The sequence below is a fragment of the Haemaphysalis longicornis genome, unplaced genomic scaffold (genome assembly GCF_048455015.1).
Source record: "Haemaphysalis longicornis isolate Haplotype H1 unplaced genomic scaffold, Haemaphysalis longicornis Haplotype H1 scaffold_4, whole genome shotgun sequence".
In the NCBI taxonomy this organism is placed as follows: Eukaryota; Metazoa; Arthropoda; class Arachnida; order Ixodida; family Ixodidae; genus Haemaphysalis; species Haemaphysalis longicornis.
This window is the reverse complement of record NW_027526361.1, coordinates 18,382,185-18,407,689: the sequence shown is the minus strand read 5'-3', so window position 1 is coordinate 18,407,689 and position 25,505 is coordinate 18,382,185.

Here is a 25,505-nt window from a genome sequence, read left to right as displayed (position 1 = left end):
GAAAGTTCAAATGGTCAAAAGGCTGAAGTAATGTTGTTATATTGCTATATTCAGGATGTTAGCCTCATAATGTTTTATTTCACCGTTTAGTTTATGCGCAATATACTTGTAAGCTTTATATACGTTCAACCTAAGTAGGAGAGACAGCCCTGCTTCTCCTCAGCGGTCTATATGCGTTCTGCTCCAGTGACGTCGGGCAAGTTGGGAGAGTTGATCGGCGCCACTTAACCTCCGAAATTTCGGCTTTCACTTACTCACTAGATATAAACAACTTTATGCCTGCTTATGCGCAATGGTAAATTGTAAACAACTAAGTAATCCCTTGCACACTCCCTCACACTCCCCCTCCACCATTATGTGTATTTGCAACTGTGGCGTAACTGCCGATCTCACCAAATCGGCGAACGAAACCGCATTTTGAACAGAATTTAGTCAGTAAACAATGCTTGTAGATCGGCTAAAGAAAATCTGAACATATCGTACGCGCTGCAAACAACTGGAACATGATGAAGCGAACAAGCAATGTTTGTTGGTGTCCTTATTGCGGCTTTAAGTGAATGCCGAAATGCCTGATTTTTATAATGTACGGCAAAACACTACACATTCAGTTCGCATGAACCTAATCCTGTTTTTTTATTGTTTTATTATTTTAGGATGGTATACACTGAAGACAAAAATTCTCGAAGGGACAGGAAGAAAAAAAAATCACTCGAAGATTTGCTTTAAACGCATGCCATACGGTGTCCAGTTCCACCGCCTGTCCCGCTTTCTTTCACAGACGCACGTGTTTGAGCCTCAGGCTCAGTGCTTCACACATGAGAGCTGTTGCGGAAAAACAATTTCGAACGTGCCGACTGGCCTACAGAGACGCTTGCCATAAGTTCGGGCAGATTTCGGCAGAATGTAAGCGAACCGTCTCACGCTGGGTGCTTTGGAGGACCGTGCGACTGGAATCGCAAAACAGGCGAGAAAGCCCCGCGAACAATAAGTGCTTAGTGCTCCGGGTTAGCGTTGCCGCACAAAATAAGGAGATTGGGTGGCCACGGTGACAGCGTTGGTGGTTGTTTTAAACTCGTCGGTGGCCACGAAATGCTGCCGGTCGGTAGAAGCGGCACCGATCGATGGAAGTTGCTAGAACTGAAGGCCAGTGGATAAGAAGTTGTTTGCATGTTGTAAGCAAGTGTCTGCCTGCAAAACGCGCCCTTTTGTGTATACGTTCAACGGATAGGCCATTGTCGTAAAAAAACAAGCGCGGCGCGGAACTCAGCGAACCCGGGAAATGCGCACACGTGCACCCTGAGAAGGTGAAATAGGGAACAAAAGTAGGCTAGAGAAGCAAAAAAGGAGCATGGGATTCGGATCCTTGCCCGGTGGGTTGATTGGCTGGGGATTTCACATCGTATGAACTGCGGCGTGCCCCGAGTCTCCCTGTACGACTATGTCGTTTCAGACCAGTCCGGTTTTCATCCTTGCTTGTGTTTACCTGTCGACTTTATTTCGTTCAATGTGTGTCGTGTCTCGATGGGCTTTCTTTTTGCCGGTTATTATTATTTATTTTTTTATCATACTGCGCCACGTGACTCCTTTTACAAGTGTTCCTTGGACGGACATGTTTATTGCTTTATTTCCGAGACGGTAGCGTTTTTCTTCGTTCGTTGTCATCACGTTTCCGAATCAAATTTCTATTTCTCCGCTGGCGTGCCTCCCGCGCACATTTTGTTGTTTTCCTCTGACAGTTCTTTCCGTTTTAGGACAGCTTCTCAGCAAAGCACGCTCGCAACTTTTACTTTAGGCGAAATAGACCTCTAACGTAAAGCGATAGCCCCCGGAAAGTTTCAACATTTCAAAAAGCGTCCCGAAAGAAGAGAACAATTTATAGCGGCCCCTGTAAGCTATACAGGCGAACAGAGGAGATTGGTTCACATAGCAGCTACTCTTATAACACGGCCCTGCAGTTTGCACCCGCTTCTACTTTTTTGTGTGTGCGCTTGTGATTGTTATTTCCGTCTTTTATCATTTGTTTATGTTTGGTTCAGAATCGATTAAGGGCGATTGAAAGTACTTGATCCAGGTACATTCGCCGAAAATTCGTACCATTGTATACCCTAGCGAACTGCTTCTGTGTTTTGGCGGGTGTTGGGTTCAGCGTCGAACGATGGTGTTTCTCTTGCTTCCTTCTGGTCAATACAGCTGTGCATTGCTGCACTTCTTTTGGTCTCGTATTCAACACTATAAAAATGGGCCGTTCGTATAAATCTTAACGTATGTACACGGCCGCTACTTCTCTGAAACCTCCATTAAAGTTAGTAATAATGTTGGAAGTAATTTATTCCTGCAATAAAATATATTACAATCAACAAGGTATATTTGGTAATGCCTGGAATAGTCTTGTGGATCGACATCTTGGTTGTATTGTCTTATTAATAAAACAGTATTACGATACGGGCAGAATTACAGCAACGTATTGCGGTAATCAAAGCACGGTAACAGCCATCTCGCCGCCTTTAACAACCTATGCAAACCTCCCCGATATTCTTAGTCTTACCAGTGTCGTTCAATCGTTTTTTTTTTTTTTTGTTTGCTTAGTAAGCCCAAAGAGCCGTTATAACTCTGCCATTCTGCCCCGCCGGAAACGATCCTGCACGCAGTTAAACGGACACGGTGATAAGTGGCCACGATTGTGCGGCATGTTCGTGAAGGCACGCTCGTGTTGGCGTGCTAGGAAGCAGGCCTTCTCCTGAAAGCAATAACCCGGTGCATTTGCGGGTGTCTCCTTAATAATTGAAGCAGGCGCCAGGCTTCTAAAGCTCATCACGGATCACAGCAGAACGTTTACATCGGCAGCGTTGAAACGGTTGTTTTGCCTCTAGAGGATTTGCCCCAACACGACCATTCGGGAAACCTCACGAATGAATTCCCTGACCCAATGCGTGAACCGTGGCTACGTTGGATAAGAGCTTCCATGACGTTCGCTCTCAAGTAATGAAAGCTTGGTGCAGGGGAGTTTTTTTATTTGTGATAGAATGCCCGTTGGGATAAAAATAACTTATTTACAAGTATAGATGGGCACCCGTCTCTCGAAGGAAGTCAAGAAGGGAGCGGTGGTGGGGCCCCCAGAGCCACCGCTGGAGGTCGGGGGGTCTTCCAGGATGGAGGCCTGTGCCTCTCAAGTGTGGCTTTCTGTCTGAGTCCAGTGAAGGACACGTCCATATTAAATGGACCGCATCAGTTTGTTCAGCAGGAGCTGTGCAGAAGGGGCAGGTGTCATGGAACGTGGCATGGTAGCGTGGAGGGCACGCCCGGGTCACGGCAGGTCCGACGTCAGTCCTTGCTCGTAGAACGCAGATATTAGGTGCACAAGACTGCATTCGAAGTTCACTAAAGGAGACAGCTGACTGCGATCATCGACGCCATGCTGCCGCACATCGAAGTCGACAACCTTAACACCGATGGCCAAGCATACCCACAACGTGCGTGGGAAGCCCACCAGTCTGCTCACGTCCTTGCGATGAACCAGCAGCGGATGGGACGCCCAGGCGCCGCATTTGATCCAGGAGACCGTCTATACGCTTAGACCCAACACTGACAACACGGCTTCAGCTAGCAGCTTGTGTAAAGATATTTCAGACCACACAGAACTTAACTACATGTGAACCAAATTCCTTACGAGGCTGTAGCCATTTGTGACTAGGGGTGACATCACGACGAGGCATTTGACCCGACATGTCGTTCACCTGGAGCTGTACTTCTCTCGATAATAGATTTCATTTCCACTTCCCAACCACTTTGTTGTATCCTTGGGTGATGTACTCTTGGAGGGGAGGGGGGGGGGGAATTCGGTGAACCATTTTTATGAATAATTTTGTTTATGTTTTGTTGCCAGCACATGGCTGTGGTATTGTTTTATAATGTCATGGAAGCGGAGCGTCCTTGTGTTCCTTGTGGTACTAGGCTGCTCTCGGTTCCTTTATATTAAACATGTGTCACCAATTCTTCACTGAACTGGACTGTTCTAGTTTGATCGACAACGTTCATAATGTGACTAGATGTTTCTGAAAAGAGCTGCGCGTTCCGATGTGCATGTAGGGATACCAAACATCTCGGACTTACTGCGGGCACAAGTTCATTTCAATGAACTTTATTACTGCGAGAGCCTTGCTTCATTTTTAATACGTGGCACACCCTTAGGCAAAAGGCGGCAAAACTGGGACCAAAAAGGCCCTCTAGTCTTCGTGGTGGACCGTTCATCTTCAAGTGCAGAAACTGTGGCAGAGCGTTCCGTGTGCACAAATGCGGAGTAAATGTTAGTCCCCACCGATCTTTTAAGACTAACGGAAAGCCGAAACGCAACATTTAGTCTGGTTACTGCTTCATTAATCCCCTGTAATGGCGTCGTTATTCCCATTTCGCGCATGTGTCTGTGGACTGTTTTGTATTTTCAAAACACAAGTCATTGCAGTCAGTGGGTCTGTTACGTAGTGCCATGGGAGAAAATTTCAATGTTAATTATAAGAAATTCGCCTATGGTAAATCAAGTGACGGGTAATGGCAGGGAGCGGCGAAGCGCAATGGACAAGCTCTTCTCGGTGAGGTCATTTTACTGCGCTGTGTGGCATGGGATTCGCGTGAGGGTAGTAATGGCCAATGAAGAGTTCAAGCGCGTCAACAATAACACAAATATTAGTGAAAATAGCAAACTTTGTTCCCTAAGGAGACAATGTCCGTTAAAAATATGCATATTTTTAACGGACGGGATAAACGCATTAGTTGCTGAGGACAAAAACTACAAAATAAAAATGCGCGCTACGGTTAAGGGTCTTGAAGTTCTCTTTTACACTCTGTAAATAATTGTCTTGATCACTAAAGCTATGTCAATGCTGCAACTGATTTAAGACCCGGCTGAATTTTCCAGTCAAGATCGTCTAGCAGCGCTAACTTGAGTTCAGGCAAAGCTAAACCAAATTTGTTTTCGCCTATGCAAAAAAATATGGTCTGTGTCCCTATTCTGACACTCCCGCAGACGATCGCTTTCACATACGATACCTTGAGAACATACCATAAGTAGCGAACGCTAATACTTTCCTTAGTTTACGGTAATCTGTGCGGAAACAAATGTGTCCTCCGATCACCCAGCCAGGATTCGCAACTTGACGACGAGTTGATTGTTTTTTACGAGAAAAAAGTATGGTTGTGAGGCTATACGCAAATCGCTGTCATTATCACTTGCACGTATAGAAATTCGTGTACCAGCTGCTATCAATCATCGTGTTGGGTACGGTATTGCACGCTTTACCCCTAAATACCCGTTTTCTAACAAATCTCCTGTCTGGCCGCATGGACTAGTGGTATCGTATTGTATTCCCTCGGTACTGTTGCAGGAGTCGGCGGTTTGATCCCTGCCCTGCCAGGTTTCTTTTTTTTTTTTCGGCGACTGCCATCCAGCGGTTCGTACTTGGGGAGGATCGGAACGGACCAACCGGGTGGAGAGCTAACCGTTCGTTCTCTCACATTTAGTCAGAAAGGTTTAAATGATTGTTGCGAGGTCAGTTAGTCCCCCAGAAGGCGAACTTTTGGGCCTGTTTGCCTAAGAGTGAATACAAACGTGCGTAATGAACAAAGTTGATATTATGTTGATTAAAAACATGTCCTGTGTAACTATGCGGTTGTCACAGACTGTTTTTTTCTGTCATATCAAGCTGCCCTCAGGGATATATAGCGAAAACAGTAAAAACACTTCGCTTCTTCGAGCAAATTCGGGCTGAGAATTCAACGCTTTGCCCCTGGGTGCTTCTCAAATTTAATAATCCACCCTAGATTAAAGCCTAAAGGTTTGAGCCACGTGGCCTAAGTATTCAAGGAAATAAATTTGGTTTCATGAATAATAATACCAGTTCAGCTCTTTTTTCTGCGGCTACAAATCGGAAACAAAAAAAATAAAAGTATAATAGGCTCCATAAAGGAGAAAGGAACTGAAACGACGGCGGAAATTTTCTACGAGAAGTAAACATCAGGAGTCTGAAGGAAACAAAGAAACGAAAGCATCTGCAAGAACGTTACTACGAATGAACATACCAAGCTCTAGAATAATTTTATTATATCGGGAAAGAGAGAACGTGTCTTATTGAAGTCGAAACGAGAAATATTTTGGACCAGAGAAGACGTGTAGTTTCAGAAATAAAAACACTCCAGAGGAAACACTAGTTCAGCCAAATTCAATTCAATTTGAGTTGAATTCCTCTCTTATTCTTTCCTCTCCTCTGTGACCTTTCAAAAAACCGGAGTTGAACAGTTCATAGTCGCCCCCCCCCCCCCAAAAAAAAAAAAAAGAAGGAAAAGAGCGCGAAGAGTGCCCATCGGTGGATTGCTCGGAGACAATTACGGCTATGTAACAGTTATCTGGAAAAAGTAAAGCGGACTGAAAATGGCTTTTTGCATATTAGAAAACCACGCAATACAAATATTCCACATAAAACGTCTTGAGGCGAAGGAGATCAAAGAGCACGCAGGGGACTACCACGATTGCTTAGTGTTGAAAAACCCGGCCAATGCATCGCCTTCTGGGATAGAGATAGCGAGTAATGTCGTACAGGAAGAAGCGACTTAGACGAATGTCTATTCATGAGCGTACGCTGTGACAATTTTACCGACGACAGTTCGCAAAGATACAATACATAATGACGTATACCCGTCACAACCTTTTCAACTTTCCCCAGTAAAAGAGAATGTATTGTCCTGCAAGAAATATAAACTCAGAAGCAAGTATATTCTACCCATGACAATAAAAAAAAATGTGTTCATCAAGAAGTCTAGTTTATTTACGCGGAAGACACTGTAAGCGTCACACACATGACAAAAACCAGCTAAATATCTGATAAACCAATTCACTCGAAAAACACATGAATGACCCCTTTATTTTGTGGCGTTGCGGATAGCAGTCACGAAATCTTGGGATGTGCTCCGAAAAAAAAAAAACTGGCCGCGTCTCTGCTCCTGTTGACGAAAAACGAGATGTTGACGAAAAACGATAGCCGACTGGCGCCCCTGCAAGTAAATGCCTCTTTTCTCTTTCCCACTCACCTCTCATGCTGTTCCTCTCCCGTCTAGTTCCTCCCAAGATAACACGCTAGAGGTTTGCTCAAGTCAATTCAAATTTACCGCGTTCCACTGCTCCAAGTCGGGTGTCTCGATGCCAACGCTGCCGTACAGCGGAGATGCGCGTGAATTGAGGCCCCCTACTACAACGTTTATAGAACCATGTTGCCCTATTCCACGAGCGTTCCAAGCGGAACATGGATCCCATCTAGTGGAACCTTTCGTTGCTATTGCCGTTTGATTTCTTAAATGACGCCAGGAGCTAGGGCGGGAAATAGCAGGCGGCTTTTTTCTGCCGTTGATGTAGTATTTCATTTGCAATCGCAAAAACCAAGCATCCATGAATTTTTTAATAAAGGGGCACTGCAAATCCCACATATGTATTGATTTGCGCCTTATATTTGCGTATGTGTTGTTCTTGTTTAACGATGTTGACAAGTCTGAACATGACACCTGACTTGTATGTTTTAGATCTGGCTGGGAGTATATAAGACTATTGCGCAGCAGTAATTTCAGTTTGCCCGGGTGGCCGAATCGAGTCACAGACAGACAGACAGACAGACAGACAGACAGATAGACAGACAGACTGACAGACAGAAATTTCTTCGTTTAAGTAGCCCAAGAAAAACTATCGTCTTCACAAATTACCATGAGACACAACTTCATGAGGTGAAACAGATTGCCATTACGGAGTAACAAACATGACAATTTTAACAAAAACTGCATGCTATGTCTATTTTCACAGCAAAATTTGAAACAAAAAAATCCCGGGTCATCTCCACTAACGTGAATTCTGGGGATGTGCCAAGCGTGCAGTGAGTAAGTGTATTGTTGGCGCCTTGGCGTTTATGCCCACGGAGATAAAATCGTTGGTGGGGAGAAGTATACAGCTTTGCTGTAAGTCCCGTGTATTTGAAGTACGAACCGTTCTAGCGCGAGGCGTTGGAAAACGAGTATCCCGGCATGTTCTTTTAGTACGCGTTACGTTTTAGGGCGAAGCATTGGAAAACGAGTGTCCCAGAGTTTTAGTACCATGACGACGTGATACTACGACGACATGAGACGCCGAAAGCCCGAGCCCCTAAGGGGCTTCCCCCCCAAAAAGAAAAGGCACCGATAACCCAACTTACCGTTCCTGGTTTGCACGGTGCCTTTTCGCATGAAATTAGCAAGCATACGGCCCAATTGCGGATTTTGCTCCAGCTACATTATATGATTACACAAGATGCTTAAAATTTGAAGTTCACCCTCTTGTTCATACGTTGTTGAACGCACGCAGCATCGCCACGCGTCGATTAGCACTGTTGTGCTTTGCAGAGGAAGTTTTTTTCGAAGGGATGTGAGGGGTGCCTACGAGCAACCCAGCTATCCTGTATAAAAACAAATATTTTCGACATTGCTTTGTGTCGGGAGGGGGGGGGGGGGGGGGAAGAGACCGGCCATCGTTTGTTTCTTTGTTAATGTTGTGAACGGGGACATCCCAGTTATTTGCGTATCGCCTTGATTATGACGGTTCTTTGGTTGTATTTTGTAACTAAGAGCTCAGAGTAATTTTCTTCACTGTACGCGGCGAAAGTAGGGAACCAATGTTCAACATCTTTTGTCACTGATTATCTGCTGAGGACCAGTTCTGCTGCTGAAACACCCTAACCAGTGAGCGAAATAAACTTACGGGGTGAATCCATGTTGTAGCCAAAGAGTGCCAACAGCAATGCGGCAACTTGTAGCACTTCATCAGGGGGGTTGATTAATACATGTAAAGAAAGTATGGGTCATAGATGTTCTCTCTCCCATACACACACATAGTGTTCTGCGAACCAATTAGAAAAGAGGGATTTTTTGTAACTGCGGAGCTGTTTAAGCTTGAGCTCTGTACGTGCGGATCGTTAACAGAAAACTATCGTTAACAGAAAACAGAATAGGCAGGCCAAGAAGTGTGGGGAAAAGTGGCGAAGGGGCAAGAAGCCCACTAGCAGGTATTGGGAGTGCGCGCCTCAAGTAAAAAATTTGGTTAGTGAGGCCCCGGGAATCTAAGCTGGGACCTTTACGCCATGAACCCTGCAACCTAACCACTGGGCCATCCCAAAGCCGCGAGGGGCACGGGGTTAGCAGCGGCGGAAACAGTAACATTTGCAGCCAGTTGGAAAGAAAAAAATTGGCCGCGTATCTGCTCCTTTTGTTGCAAATGTCGTCAAGAGACGATAGTCTTTGTAGACATTTGCCAAGGAAATGCCCCCGTTTGCTTTCCCGCTCGCCTATCATGCTGTTCCTTTTCCGTCGCGCTCATTCCAAGGTAAACACACTAAAGGTTTGCTCAAGGCGATTTGAATTTACCGCGTTCCACTGCTACAGGCTGGGTTCCTCGATGCCAGTGCTGCAGTACGGCGGAGACGCGCGTGAATCAAGGCGGACGACTTCAAGGTTTATAGAACCGCGTTGCCATGCTCCACGTGCGTTCCAAGCAGAACGTGGAACCTAGCTAGTGGAACTTTTCGTTGCTGTTGCCGCGTGATTTCTCATATGCAGCCAGGAGGTGGCGCGGGCAGCAGCATCTACTGCAGGTGGCCATTTTCTGCAGTAGATGTAGAATATCATTTGCTATCGAAAAACCAAGCATCCAGGAATTTTTTAATAAAGGAACACTGTAAATATCCCTTGTGTACTAATTTCCTATCTTATATTTGTGTAACGTCTTGTTCTTGTTGAACAAAGTTGACAAGTATGAACATATAAACCGGGCTTAGACGTTTATATTTGGCTGTGAGTATATAAAACTATTGCGCAGTATTCATTTTACTTTGGCCGGGTGGCTGAATCGAGTTACAGGCAGACAGACAGACAGACAGACAGACAGACATACAGACAGACCAAAATTTTTGGGTTGAAGCAGCCCGAGAAAGACTATCGTCTTTAAAAACACGCATCATGTGGTGTGAATCAAACTGGGTTCCTTCCGTTATGAAACCGGCGTCTATCCGATTGAGCTATCTCCGCATTCGGGGTTCGTACCATTCTCTTTGGGTTCGCAGCGCGGACGTTGGTTTTGAACTTTGCCCGAGTTGAAGTATACTTTGGCTTTGTACTTTGACAGTTTGGATTTTGTACTTTAGGAGGGTGGATTGTGGACTTCGATTTACTTCAATTTGCATGGAGAAAGCTTCGCCTTTTAACCATATTTCTCTTAAGAAATGGGCAGACCTATGAAAGGTCAAGTTAAAGCTAGCGAAGACCACCAGCTCTGCTGCCTCCGCAGTCTTCGCATCGCCACTGCGAAGGTGGCAGAGTTTTTTTCCCACACCACCAGCACGTGTTTTTTTAAACTTCTGTTATACAAATAGCCTTGAATCTGATAGCTTCTGTCATGTTGCTGCGCTTACTAGTTGGGCTTTAACATTCTGGCTAACCCGTATGCACAAAACGTCACTGCCGCAAGACCGTGTATTGGAACAACCAAAAGTGACACCTTATTGCGAGGGAGAGAGAGAAAGAGAGAGAGAGAGAGAGAGGAAGAGAGAGAGAGAGAGAGAGAGAGAGAGAGAGAGAGAGAGAGAGAGAGAGAGAGAGAGAGAGAGAGAGAGAGAGAGAGAGAGAGAGAGAGAGAGAGAGAGAGAGAGAGAGAGAGAGAGAGAGAGCTTTTTATAAGAAGAGAAACCCGAGATGTTTGACGGAATTTTGACACCGACTTGATACTCGGCGGGGGAAGGGGAAAGGGGGAAAAAAGAAAAGTCTAGATAGAGTACAGGGCAGAGAAAGAGGAAGAAAATAAGAAATAAAAAAAGTGAGAAAAATAAAAAAAATGACGTGCATTTTGTGTCAGTGGTGTGAATAAAAAAGTTTTTTTTTACTCTAAATCACGGCAATGACGCCAATCCTGTCCAGATAGTCGAAAAACGCCCGGAGTACTTTGCGTTAGCTGGTGGATATGGCCATGGACGATCACCAACAACGCCAATAAGCTTTTACAGCAAGAACGTTTTTAAGCTAAAAAACGTTACTGTAGTGGCAACACAGGACACTTAAATGTTCCAAATGTTGCGATAAAACGGAAGACCATTCACCACCAGACTGTTGTGCAACGCATAAAATCATTCGGCTATTCACATTGAAAAAATTAGGACAGAAAGGCTCACTGACGCTGACATTCAAGGATGTCCCCATCGAGTGTCAAGAATGTCCAAATCGAGTGCAACATAGTTTTAATGCCCAAGTCCACCGCCTGAAGTCTGCCGCCTACCCACGCAACTTAGCTAATGTGCGCTTCAGGGGCGAAGCTGCTGGGCGAATTTTCTCACGACCTCCGGAAAAATGCCCTCAGCAAGAGAGGCAAAAACTGCAGTCATTCTCTACGCCCACACTGTTAGTCATGGCCTCAAGGAGATTGTAAGTAAGGCGGGTGTACGGCTCGAATTCTCCGCACCTAAAAAGCTGAGCCGATTGTGCAAGCGTGGCAACGCTAAAACTCGAAAGGCAAGATCATGTGTTAAAAAGCATAAGGCACGCTATGTTGACTGTCTTGAAAAAGGTGTTTATGAAATCACATTGTCACCGTGGGCTGTACTTACGTCTGGAGAACAGGCCGCTGTCTTAATGATCGCCTGAGGGAGCATGCGTGCAATGTAAAATCGTCGACAAGTGGCACCTGGGCAATGCAGTGTGCTTCCTGCGGCTGCGCTTTACTCTTTCATGACTGCCCGATCCTCGCGCGGTTCCCTGGACAGAGAGAGAGAAAAAATTTCGAAGCCTTTCAAATCAAAAAGAAAGGAAACGCATGTGTTACTGTGCCTTCGGTATCACTACTGGAACAGGAAATGGTGTACTTCTTATGAACATTAAACGCTGTATCGGAAAGTGGTGGATCGCGTTTTGACCCGGGCTATTGTTTTCGATGTGATATCTTTTTTCGTTCTTTTATCTTTTCATGTATGTTTCTGCTTCAATAAAGCGCTCATTCGTTCGTCAGCGCCTGTGTTTTGTGGTTCCTTACTTTGTCCAGTCTTGTGCGCTGTTTTTCTTCGTGTACAATGTGCCAACTGGCCCTTCAGCAAACCCTACGGCGGCTTTCAAGAAATCGACCGAAAAGTTTTTTTGTGTGTTGTCATTACGAGGCTGGCGGAACGAAATGGAAGTGGCGGGTTTTGATGCTTGCATAGCAGTGGCTTGCCTACTGACATGCATTTCACTTTGAGCGCAGATTGCCGCCACATAGTTCCTCACAACAGAAAAGAAGGAGGTAAGCGCTGAAATAAGCGTTATAAAAGAACCCATTTTAATGCTTTGATTAAAACTGCGTCCAGGCAGTTAGTGGAATGTGTTTTATTGAACCTATCTTTATCGAATGCCGTTTTATCGATGTATGTTTTATCAGAGCAGTGTTACGGAATGTTGTTTTCCCGAGGAAATTATATGTGTATTGATTTATATACATTTACGCAGTAAATTATTTTGCAAACTTCGTTCAATATGTTTTTTAATGCGAGGAATGGTCTACGTCGTTCATTTTGTGGCATCTTAGTGACTTTGAGACTAGTACATGGCACTACGCAGAGTCATCCATCACACACTTGCCTGTAATGGGGGCTCCACAGAACAAGTCATGTTATCACGATGAAGCAACCACTAGTATTACTGCTAAGCATGCTTTTCTTACCATCACCTCTCGCACTACCGGGTATGTTTCTTCAAAAAACCGAATATTGTCACGAAGACAAGGACGACGCAGTTGTCTTGAAGGAGAAACAAGTTAATTTATTGGAGAGAACTTGTGCTCCCCTAGCAACTCAAAAGAATACAGAGGCGGGCGAAGCAGCGGTCAACAAAGTGACTTGCGTCGGCGAGCGTCGCAGAATCGAATGCCGCGGCGTCTGCTGTGCAGACTTTTATCTTCCGGCGCGAGAGTTTCTGGAACCGTCGATTCACATCCAGAACATTGTAGATCACAGAAGATTATTCTGGGCTAGCGGCGTTAGGGCGAAACACTCTGCTTATCTGAATGAGATAGCCCGTGCGGCATAAAAATAAAGAATGGAACACGCGCTTCGCATGGGACACAGATAACAGAGCCGGGTGCGGCCGGGCATTAAAAACAAACAATAAATAAACAAACCCGTACATGGTTCGCGGCAATATTCTCATCTGTGGATGTCTGCGAAGCAAAATGTAGGGACTGACATCAGAAAAACAATACCTAGTATTCAAGCACTATCATTGGAATAGCATTTACCTGTATTTTCTATACTTCCGAAGCAGCTTCACCTTGATCCTTGTAAACAGCGGTCTCATTCTCATAAAGGTATAACGCACGGTAATAACTACACCCGCGCTGCGGATCTTGTTCATCTCTTCGTTCAATCAATCTCTTGATCTGTTGCCGCCTTCGATTTTATGCGGTATCAACCCACCGGATATTTTCTGTGAGCGGGCAAACACAGAAATTGCGTAATGTCGCGGCATTTTCTTAGACTCATACTTGTGGTCCCACCATTTTCCTCTCAGTGTGGACATTGTTTGAGAGTTCGAATGAAATACGCAGTGTTGAAAACCTTCTGGCCTTGACGATTAGACGACAAACGGGCCTTATGACGAGCACTTAGAACCCATCAAGTATACAGGGGACAATAATATTGCAATGGGGTTGTTTGAGGTACGGGTTGTTTTTCTTCGTTCTGTATCAAAAATGAAAAAAAAAAGCTAAATAGAAACAGTTACAACCAAAATAGTTAGAAAGAAATCTTAGTCTAATGTGAGGGCTTATCGAATGATTCAAGACGCTGAAGATGGGCCAGTTTACGTGCTGTTTAATCACGTCCGAACATTGTTCGCATTGACCACGGTATTGACAGATTTAACCTTGACAACAGTACCATCGCGTAACACGGAAAATTGCAATTAGCAAAGCACTTGTTCACAAGTTTTTCTTGATGATCCTTGAGAAAAACTTTGCGTGCCGTTCATCAGCCGAAGGTAAGACACCCGTGCTTCGTGACAAACACCGGCCGTGCGGCCAGTCATCCTGCGTAGCTCATATGTCTTTGGAGAACTGTTTACACAGTACCTAGGTTTCCAGAACACTGAATTCGGTGCGGAAAAAAAATTTTTGCTCCTACAGGCCATCCACCCCATTTCCTAGCCGTCCAACCACGAACTGTGCCCCAAATCCTGCACACGCTACCCCATGACTTGGGAACAACGCATTACCCCTTCCCGTCTTTCCATCTCTACCCCAGCACCTGAGCAGTGGTATGACCGACTGGCCAGATCCGATCTACACGGCTGGCTTTAGTTGGTCAAGGGCGATTAATATTTTATTATTTATTTCATTAGTACAGTAGAATCTCGATAAACGGAAATCGCTTAAACGGAATTGTCGCTTAAACGGAACAGTAGCCAGTAAGTTGGTTGGTTTTGTATTCAGATAACGTAAAAAAACTCTCGGTAATCGGAACTAAAGTTTCCACGTCACCGTTTGAACAGAACCAGAAATTGAACTTCTTGTGGAAGCAATTGGCATGAGAATCAGCTTCTTACGGTTCTGGCGGTTTCGTGATTGTTTTTTTTCCTCCCTCCTCGTAAGCCTCGTCTCGTTAGTGGTCAGCAATGTTAGCGCAACGAATGCAACATCGCAGTTATTGTTCCAGTCGTATGGTCTCGATTTAAGACGCCGAGATTACGGGGCTCTGCTCCTATTGCCTCTGCCTCGTTCGTGCCATCGTGGTGCTATTCGTCCTTCATTAGCACGTTGCCGTCTTCTACATTCGGTGGCTCGTAAGCACTCGCGAAGTTGAGGCCTCTAGCCTCCGTGAAGATGCCGTTACAAGGACTCAAACAAACATATTTGATGCATTTGATGCTCAGGGACTCATTGTTGCCAAATTAACTTTGTGAGTGCTGTGCCTAAACCTCTTTTAGTTTTCATGGTTTCTGAAAAAATATCAGCTGCATTCACCTTCTGATGCTTCGAGTTCCATGAAAAGGTATTGATAGTGTGTACGCACATAAATTTGCGCTTTCATACATCGATCTCGGTAAACGAAACTCATGTTAAACGAACTAATTTTTCGGTCCCTTGAAGTTCGGTTTATCGAGAGTCTACTGTATTTTATTTTTGCAGTTTTTTTCGCTACCGATGTTTTCGTCACCGGCGGAATGTTTAAATTGCTGTAAGAGACAGAGAAAACTTTTCGCCAAAAATCGGCGACGAGAACGAGTGGGGTAGGAAGGTGATCAATCATGAATACTTATAGTGTAATCGTAAATGGTCGAGCGAACTCCCTGGGATGTCTAGCATGGAATTACACTTAAATGAAATTCCTTTGTCACTTCAGTTGTGTTGCGAGCCTTTTTGTCTGGCAATTGTGAGCACTGAAAGGGCATTGTTTTTATAGGTTTTGTACTACAAGTTAAGATGTTATGAAATAGAAAATTGACGCGAAAAGGAATCTATAGCCTCAATTTGAGAGAACGCACGCAGGACAAAAGCTGAGTGAAAAAAGAAGCCGTGCACAAATCGCAAGCCATAACTTCAAAACAATGAGCGAGAGATATACGCAAACGCCCGAATTCAATCGCGCGGCTGGGTGGCGGCGACGAAGTAATTACTACTGCAAAGAGGCTGACTTCTTGCTTCATTACAGTGGGTTGGGGGTAGGAACCAAACTGAACAAGTAACGAGTGACGTGGCGCGCCAGATGGCTCGAAAAATATGAACGTGGTCGCTTTACCCATTGTGCCTTGAAACAATAACGAGCTCGTTACTACGTTACCGAATAATTACGGCATTGGTTGTAACGCTTTGCCGCCAACAGTGATTTTGACGCGCAGAAACTGAGCACACTAGATTAAACTTGAAAAAAAGTAGGTGTGGGGCTTCCCAAGTACCTATTCTGAGTGTGTTATTATTTTTAGTTTATAACTTAAAAATAATATTGCTCTTCCAATTAATCCACGATGTAGTATGATATGAGAACGATACAAACGGGTTGTTTTTTTCAGGTGCAGACCTGCACCTACTGAAAAGACAAACGAATCCCTTAAAAGGTCGTAGGCTTTTTTTAGTGCCAAACCAAATATGCTTAAACGCAAGAAAAGTGAAATTTTTTTTTTGAGCTGGCAACAAGCGCATAAATGATCACTTGTGGATAACTTGACGGTGAAATTATTGAACAGTTTACTTTACACAAGTTTCCAGGTACTGCGTTGAGTCAAACTCTCAATTGGTGTTCCCATATTGAGATATTGTGAGGACATATTGTAGTCCATTTCTATAATTTCCAAGCTGAAGCACCTAGGCCTTCTTGAGGAATTGTTCAATCAATTCAATTCAATTCAATTCAATTCAATTGTTCAATTCAACGTTTGTTCAATCCTTTAGTCTTCTAGTGAGGTACACAGCAAGGAACACAAAGATGGAAAGCTATATAAGCTCCAAACTAAAGTCGCATGCATAATTAGACATGTACAAGGGATCATTCGTGGTTCTCATGTATGCAGAACCATCATGTGATGACAACTATGAACGTTGATTTGATTGGTTTTGTAGGTTTAACGCGCCGAAGCTACACATGGGCTATGAGGCGCGAAGTAGTGGGTGACTCGAGATACATTTCGACCCCCTGGGAATATTTAACTTGCACCGACAATTATGAACGTTATAAAATTACTTTTTAATGTTTATTAGCAAATTGAGAGTGTTCCAAATTTGTTTTTTGTTTTTTTTTTTTGCATTTTTGCACTTCGATGAAATATGATTACCAGCTTATGCAGATAACCCACACCAGAGGCAACATCAGCGCGAACATGGATCACCAGGAGTTTAACTGTACAATTTCAGATGGTTAAACAATATTTGTGCAGCTAACAGCAGCTAACACCAGCAGACAAGGTACCAAGTCTACAGATACACTCCAAAATGAATTAGAACTTGTCCTTTCGAGAATATCACTGCAGTCTTATGTGTATGTTGTTTTTAAATATGTAATTGCAATGAGCTATTGTTTCAAAAATTGTATGGGCTTCTTTCCTTGTATTTCGTTTAGCGTTAAAATATATGCCATTTCTGTCAGCATTGCGCCGCAAAGGGTGGGGGGTGGGGGGGGGGGGGTGCGGACGTTACTTTCAGAGGCTTAAATTGCTTTTTTTTTTTGTGGTGTCCGTTCACAAGTTAACGATTTCATGCACCAACATCGTTTTAAGTTTTGTCCAAAGGGAAAGGGAAATAAATAAATAAATAAATAAATAATGCTGACGCCAATTATTTTCCTGAACGCGCTTTGCAGGAGACAAGGGGTTCTTCCATGCGGGTGTGATGGAATCTCTATGGAGCAGGAACTATGCTTTCATTTCGTATTTATAAAGACCAGCCCATGTTCAGCGCGCACGCTCCCGCATATTTACTCGAATGCAACCTCAGAGACTTTCCAGTAATAGCTTATTTGTAGGTACTGTCTTGCACGATTACGACGCACGAAATATTCAATACGACAGTATTATATGGTTTAAAACATGAATAACTCCCATTTATTCAAACTTACCGCTTGGGCACTAGAATGTCGTCCTCTTCACTGATGATGCAGGACCAGTGCAACTAATATTTATTGTATATGTTTTTATGAGAGGTCTCAAGGCCTCGTTTCTACGAGTACGCGGCATCTTCTGTAATGGCGCGCTATTTCGTCGAATAGGGCTTCGGAGAAAGGAACTTTATTTAAAGGGCCGGACGGGGAAATAGTGCGTGAGAGCTACGCTAGAAATTCGAGTGTCAATAAACCATTAATGGTACATTCCCTCCTTCGTTCCTTTTTCGAAGATTGGTCCCCGTAGCACGGTGTGCTGGAGCTTGAAATAGTGCGACCAAAATTATTTTACGAATGGGCACGTACGTAAGAAATATAACCCTGTTTACTTCTTTTGACACACATCCACAAGTGTTTACGCCCATGTTTTTTTTAGCAAGAGATATGTGCTTTATTTTCTTTCTGCCTTGAAACCGAATACACTCCCAGTAAGCCTTATTTACATTACCAGGTGAGAAAAGGGTCATTTAGAGAGGCATGCCATGCTTACGTGTATCGCAGGCCGCAAGAAAATTAAAATAGGAAGGTTGTTTCACAAAGTGATCCCGTATCACCTCTTTCGCCGATGTTTTCAAGCGAATCTTGTATTGGCTGACTGGCGCCGCCGGTGGTGGGGTACGCCGAAACGGCTTGCGGCAAAGCCAACTTCATCCACGTGCTCTAATGACGACGATGACGACGACGATGACGATGATGATGATGATGATGCCCCTGAACTGTTTGGCACGTACCCACTTGTGGGGATTGGCAGGGATGAAGCGTGGGCTGTGACGCTATTGGAGCTTATGAACTCAAGTATAGATAGAAAACCTGCCCCCTTCTCTTGCTCAGAACTCGCTTGTCATTCGCAGCTTGCGCAGGCGCGCGCGCACAAGTGTCGAGCAATATCACGCCGCAATAAGAGCCAATCAGCGTCGTCGATCGCATCATGAATGATCTAAAATTGTAGAAAAATTATCTACAATCACGTACACCAAAAATTTGCGTCCGGGTGAAGCTCAGTGAAATGAAAAAGTTTTGTTTTCGTCGGTCGGTCGGTGGTTTTGTGTTTTCATTTCGCCCATTGCGTTTTGATTTTGGCAGGAGTGTTTTCGTTTTTGCTTTGTGGTCGTACCGCTTCGATTTTGGTCGTTTTTGTTTTCACTGAGGTCAAGGTTCGCGTGCACCCCGTTTTTCGGGGAGGAATAGGTTATGATTATTTCTGTTCTTTTTAGTATTTGTTTATTCAAAAAAGAAATCTGTAAATCCTTGCAACGTTCTTCTTGCATTCCGTACTTGCTTTTAACATTTTTCTTTACACAGAATGCCACCTCCGAAGAATTTCGCTCTCTTTTCCCTTGTGCAAGTGGTGTTGTTTGAGGGGTTTCTTTTCCTTTTACTCGCACTTTCTAGTCACCTTGTAATGATGGCGCAGGGCTACCCCTACATCACCTGTCCTCCTTCTGGTTTTCCCAAGAGAATCGCATGAGGTCACGAGACGTCCCTACCAAACAGCTTGTTTTCTTCGCTTTTTATCAGCCAGAATTATAAAAATTTCAATCACGGTTTAATTATAGTGCGCGTTTTATGTGTGGAGTGGCTTCTAGTCAACAAAGGCTGCTGGCCGTAATAAATAGCGTGTTGTAATTAATATGCGGGCGACTACATGGGTGTCCAACGACTTTACTTCTGAAAGTTTGAAGGGCGACCTAAAAATAAGGTCGCTTAAAGGCAACAAGGAAAGAAATGAGGGAGGCAGGGAGAAGGGATGCAAGCGGCTATCTAGGTGATTACCGAAATTAAAAAGCAATTAACGCCGACCTCGAGATATAAACGACCTGCCATCGTTATTGCTATAAAAAGAACCAAATAGATGAACGACAACGTAGGCGCAGCACCAGTTCTTGGTCAAGTTATTTCTAAGCTCAACCTTATTCTCTTCAGCGCCCTTCTAGTTTGTTGTTCCCCTGAGTTCTCATTTAGTTTGAAGAAAATATTGTTTCTCTGTCTTTTTTTACGTATTAAAAGAAGGTTGGGTGATCACTTAATACTGGGTGGTTGAAATTATGCAAAACACTGAAACACCGCAATAGCATTACCTAATCGCTTCATCTCAGCTTTTCGAGATATTAAGCATTTGTGAGATTCCATTTGTTGTTTAATATTCTGCGATACGCTCAGCTTCAACTCCCAATTAAGACGACTTCATACGAACGTTATTAAACCCGCCCTTTTAAACGGCACCTTTATTGTTAAATTGCCAGGTTAGCACTGATTTGCTCAGTCGCGCAAGAGCTATAATCTGGCAAAAATAAAGTATGCGGGGATCCCCCGCGGTCCTGCAGTGGCTAAGGCTTTGTACTGCCGAGCCCAAGGACGTGGGTTCGAACTTGGCCGCGGTGGTTGCTTTTCTGATGAAGGTGAAACTCGAAAACGCCGGTGTGTTCAGGAGGGAGTGGAAACGTTTATGATATTAAAGACGCTAGTCTTTCATGGGCTACTTAACCCAGAAATTTTTGTCTGTCTGTCTGTCTGTCTGTGACTCGATTCAGCCACCCGGCCAAAGTAAAATTGATATTGAGCAATAGTCTTATATACTCACAGCCAAATGTAAACGTCTAAGCCCGGTTTATATGTTCATACTTGTCAACTTTGTTGAACAAGAACAAGACATTACGCAAATATAAGACAGGACATTAGTACATAAGCGATATTTACAGTGTTCCTTTACTAAAAAATTCATGGATGCTTGGTTTTTCGATAGCAAATGATACTCTACATCTACTGCAGAAAACCGCCGCCTCCTGGCGGCATATAAAAAATCACGCGGCAACAGCAACTAAAGGCTTCACTAGCTAGGTTCCATGTTCTGCTTGGAATGCACGTGGAGCACGGCCATGCGGTGCTATAAACCTTGTAGTCGGCCGCCTCCATTCACGCGCGTCTCCGCCGTCCTGCAGCGCTGACATCAAGGAACCTGGCCTGTAGCAGTAGAACGCGGTAAATTCAAATCGCCTTGCGGAAACCTTTAGTGTGTTTACCTTGGGATGAGTGCGACGGTACAGGAACAGTATGAGAGGTGAGCGGGAAAGCTAGGGGGGGCATTTCCTTGGCAAATGTCTACAAAGACTATCGTCTTTTGACGACATCTGCAACGAAAGGAGCAGATACGCGGCCAATGTTTTCTTTTTTTTTAGTGGTTGGGCGGCACTCCACCGGGGCCTTGTGCCACGTGCGACAGTTCCCAATGAACTCACCAGGGGCGGTACTCTTGGTCCAGGGTTCCATTGGCCTCTGCTGCTTTGCGTGTGTCGGAATTCAGCGTACGTCAAAGGTCCCCAGGTGGTAGAAATTATTCCAGAGCTCTGTCCTACGGCGCGCCTCATACCCCTAGCTGGTGTATCTTCGGCGTGTTAAACCTAATCTAATCTTTTACAGTGGGTAAACCGAGGAGTTATAGTTTGCTTCAGATCGTATCCCTTGAAGTGAATCTTACGGCAACCTTTTGGTTTTAAAATCCTGAAAAATGTTTGAACTTTTCGTTTACCAGTGGGTGGTACAACTGACCAGTTCCAACCTCTCCTCCGAGCTTAGGCTAATGGAGAAGGCCCGGGTGGCCCGCGCAGGTTAGAGTATCCCGCACTATAAGAAACCCCCCTACCAGGCGGGTGGCCAGAGATCAGCATCTGAGGCTTGCTTTAATAAAGTTTAGTTGTACTCCTCCTCCCCGCACGGGGCACCTTGAGTAATCTTGGTGATGGTACTGGTGACACCGCAGACCCCGAGCCCCCAACACAAGCTGTAACCTACCGTGGTGATATGTTTTTGGGGTGAAGGGTAGAAACCCCAAACGGTGGCCGTTGGAGCCCAGGTCAAGCTCCGGCGGATGGGCTCCCCGTTTATTTACCAGGAAGGGAGCTCCGGGACCTCTTCAGCTATCATAGTAAGGCTGACGAAGAAAGTACCCCCGTCCCCTGCTTCTTTTACATGCCATATAGTAAATCGTACCCCACCCCTTCCCCAAACATGATCGGCCCCTGAAAACGGCCCGCACCGAAGGTTCATTTCCGCCACTCCCAGCCCTCAGTTTTCCAAAGCCCGATAACTGCCCCCATTTTTTGGTGTTGGAATCCACTGAACGAGAAAAACCTCTTGCATCACAGTCCGTGTTCCTAATATCAACATTTCTAGAGGGAATCATTGGTGACAAATATAAGGCAAAAAAAACAAATAACTGGAGAAATTCTCGTTGAAGTACACAGCCAACAGCATGCCAAGATCCTCCTTGAACAAACTCGAATAGCTAATCTCGAAATTAGGGTGACACCCCACCGGAGCCTGAACAGTACTCAAGGTGTCATTTCTGAACTAGACCTAATGAATGAGACAGATGCTGACCTGCTGGAGGGACTGAGAAATCAGGGCGTGACAGCTGTGAGGCGCATAACTATGAGGAGGGATGACAAAGTTGTCTCGACCAAGCACATTATCCTTACGTTCGACCGGTCCACACTCCCAGAGTACGTAAATCCAGGTTTTGTACATTGTAATGTCCGGCCCTACATTCCAAACCCATGCCGCTGCTTTAAGTGCCAGCGGTTGCGGCATGGAACCAACTCCTGCCGTGGCCGTCTCACCTGCGCAAAGTGTGCCCAGCATGATCATCCATCTGACAATTGTCCATCACAAACCCTCACCTGCGCCAACTGCCAGGTACCCCACGCCGCCTACTCTCGAAAATGCGAAAAGTTTAAGCATGGGAAGGCGATCATAAATGTGAATCTCACTGAGAACATCACCTTCCCAGAGGCGCGAAAGAGGTTAGCCTCTTTCCCCCTGGGTAGGTACGCCGACGCAGCTCGCCGGGGGGCGGAGCGGCGTCTGGTTTCGGCGGGGACCCAGTACCGTGAGTCGGACTTGGTCCCCTCCCCCCAGGGTTGCCCCGGGCAGCCCAAACCGCCTCTGCACCGCTCGCTCAGCCAGCCCCGGCTGTGGTGGTAACCACGTCCGTTGGGGATGCCGCTGCATCCTCTGCTTCCTCTCCACCGGCCCAAAGCACATGCGAGGGCACGGAGAAGATGGAGACCGAGGCACCCACGGCAGTTCCCACCTCCGCCGCCCCACCTGTGCCACCCGGGGCGCACCTGACGCCCTCGGTGGCCGCGGCTCGAATGAAGGGCACCGGAAAGGGTGCAAAGTCCGGGGGATCCGGTCCACCGGGTACCCCTTCCAAAACAGATGATGACATGCATGTGGGACCTTTCCTGTCTGCTTCGCAGATGAAGGAGCGGGTACGTCCATAGAAACCTCCGAGAAGGTTAGGAAAACCCTCCCAAGAGTGCAAGCCTCCAAAGACCTTACGTAAATAGTCACTCCCCCGTGGCTCTAACACATCATAATGGGAAGAGAAAACATTGTTCAATGGAACTGCAGAGACCTTCTTAATAATCTTGACGATGTATAGGAGATCCTGCATGCGAATCAGCCAAGTGTAATGTGTGTACAGGAAACACATTTGAATTCCAATCACACAAATTTCTTGAATAGTTACATGGTGTTCAGAAAGGACAAGGATGGCTGCACACACTGTTCTGGCGGTGTGGCCATAACCACCGGGAAATCCTTAGCATGCCAACCTATCACTCTGAACACTGTCCTAGAGGCTGTAGCAATTCGAACAATTATATTTAATAGGTTGATAACGGTATGCTCGATAAACATTCCTCCTGATCTTGCACTTTCGAGCTCTGACTTCGAGGCGCTAGTTGACCAGCTGCCCGAACCATACATCCTAACAGGCGGCCTTAATGCTCACAATTCTATTTGGGGCTCTTATCGTACGGATGCCCGGGGTCGCCTGATAGAAAGGTTTGTAACATCCTCTGGAGCATGCCTTTTCAACAATAAACAGTCTACATACCGTACGTAGGACACAACACATACTTATATCTTGACTTGGCTATTGGCTCCCTCTTCTCGAGTGGGGCGTGGACACTGACCCATATGTCAGCGACCGCTTCCCCGCCGCACTAACATATATAGGTAAAGGCCAATGCAGTCCATCTTCCCAGAACAGGTTCAATGAAGCAAGAACTAACTGGAATAAGAGACATCCAAACTACACCACACAACCATAAGACACCTACACGTAGATGAAGCCGCCCAACTCCTCACGGCGCACATCCTCGATGCCGCCCAAAACTCCATTCCCCACGCCTCTGGTGCCCTGCGCAATCAGAGGAGGCCGTGGTGGAATGAGGACTGTAGGCAGGCGCGAGAGGCACAAAACAAGGCTTGGGGTGCCCTTCGTCGGCACCCCACGTCGGGTAACATCTTGTTGATAAAAAGGGCCACGGCGATGAGAAAACGTGTGCGCCGTGAGGCAAAACGAGATAGTGGGCGCTCATTCATAATATCCATAAACTCCTACACCGACACATGAAAAGTATGGACAAGAATACGCAAACTAAAAGGACAGCAAACACACAGCCTGCCTCGGGTAAGCACAACAGAAGACACACTTGAAGACCAGGCTAACACACTTGCACAACACTTCCAACACGTGTCCAATTCAGCACACTACGCTAACACTTTCATAAAACACAAACAATCGGCCCAAAAGAAGTCGTTACTTGATAACGACAAGTCAGCCTCCTCTTATAACTCCCAGTTGTCACTTCATGAGCTGAGAGCCACTCTGAGCACTTTTAAACCCTCAGCTCCAGACCCAGACAACATCACGTATACAATGATATAGCACGTACACTCAGACACTCTTCTAACACTCCTCCATCTATATAACAAGATAGAGCTTTCCGGGCACATTCCAAACTCTTGGAGGGAGGCTATAGTTGTTGCTTTCCTGAAAGAGGGGAAGGACCCTTCCTCTCCCGCTTGCTATCGACCCATTGCCCTGACCAGCTGCCTGTGCAAGCTTCTCGAGAAGATGATCAAGAGGAGACTCATGTACGTCTTAGAGTACAATGGGCTTCTTGAGAGCTGCCAGGCTGGCTTCAGGGCGGGGAGATCCACCAACGATCAACTGGTTACGTTGGAATCATATATAAAGGATGCGTTCGTTCACAAACAGTTCTGCGTTACGGTGTTTTTGCACATCGAGAAGGCCAACGACACCACTTGGATTTACGGCATACTTAGTGACCGCAATTCATTCGGTGTTTCGGGTGATATGCTAAAGACTCTTATTAGTTACTTGTCGAAGAGAACGTTTCCAGTGAGAGTCGGGAGTGCACTTTAAAAGGTTCACGTGCAAGAAAACAGCGTGCCGCAAGGTGGCGTGTTGAGCTGCACCCTCTTCATAGTAAAGATGAACTCTCTTGGGAAAGCATTGCCACCTACAATATCTTATTTCTCATGTATGTAGACGACGTTCAGATTTCCTTTAAATCATGTAATATGTCAATCTGCGAACGTCAAGTCCAGCTGGGCGTCAAGAAACATTCCAGCTTGGCTGACAAGAATGGTTTTAAACTGAATCCCGGAAAAAGCTCTTGTGTTGTGTTCTCCAGGATGCATGGGGTCCACCCAGACCCAGACATCTCTCTTGAGTACGTGCCGATTCCTGTAAACAAGCAGCACAAGTTTTTAGGTATTTTATTGGATGAAAAGCTTACATTCAGTCCTAATATCAAACAGCTCAAATAGAAATGCTTAAAAACAATGAACATTCTTAAGGACGTCTCACACCAATCTTAAGGGGCCGACAAACAACTCCTGCTGTGCCTTTACACAGCCTTGGTGGGGTCTCGACTTGACTACGGCAGTGTCGTGTAGGGGTCAGCGACAAAAACAGCCCTTAAAATGCTCGACCCAGTGGTGCATCTTGGCCTGCGCCTCTCATCCGCA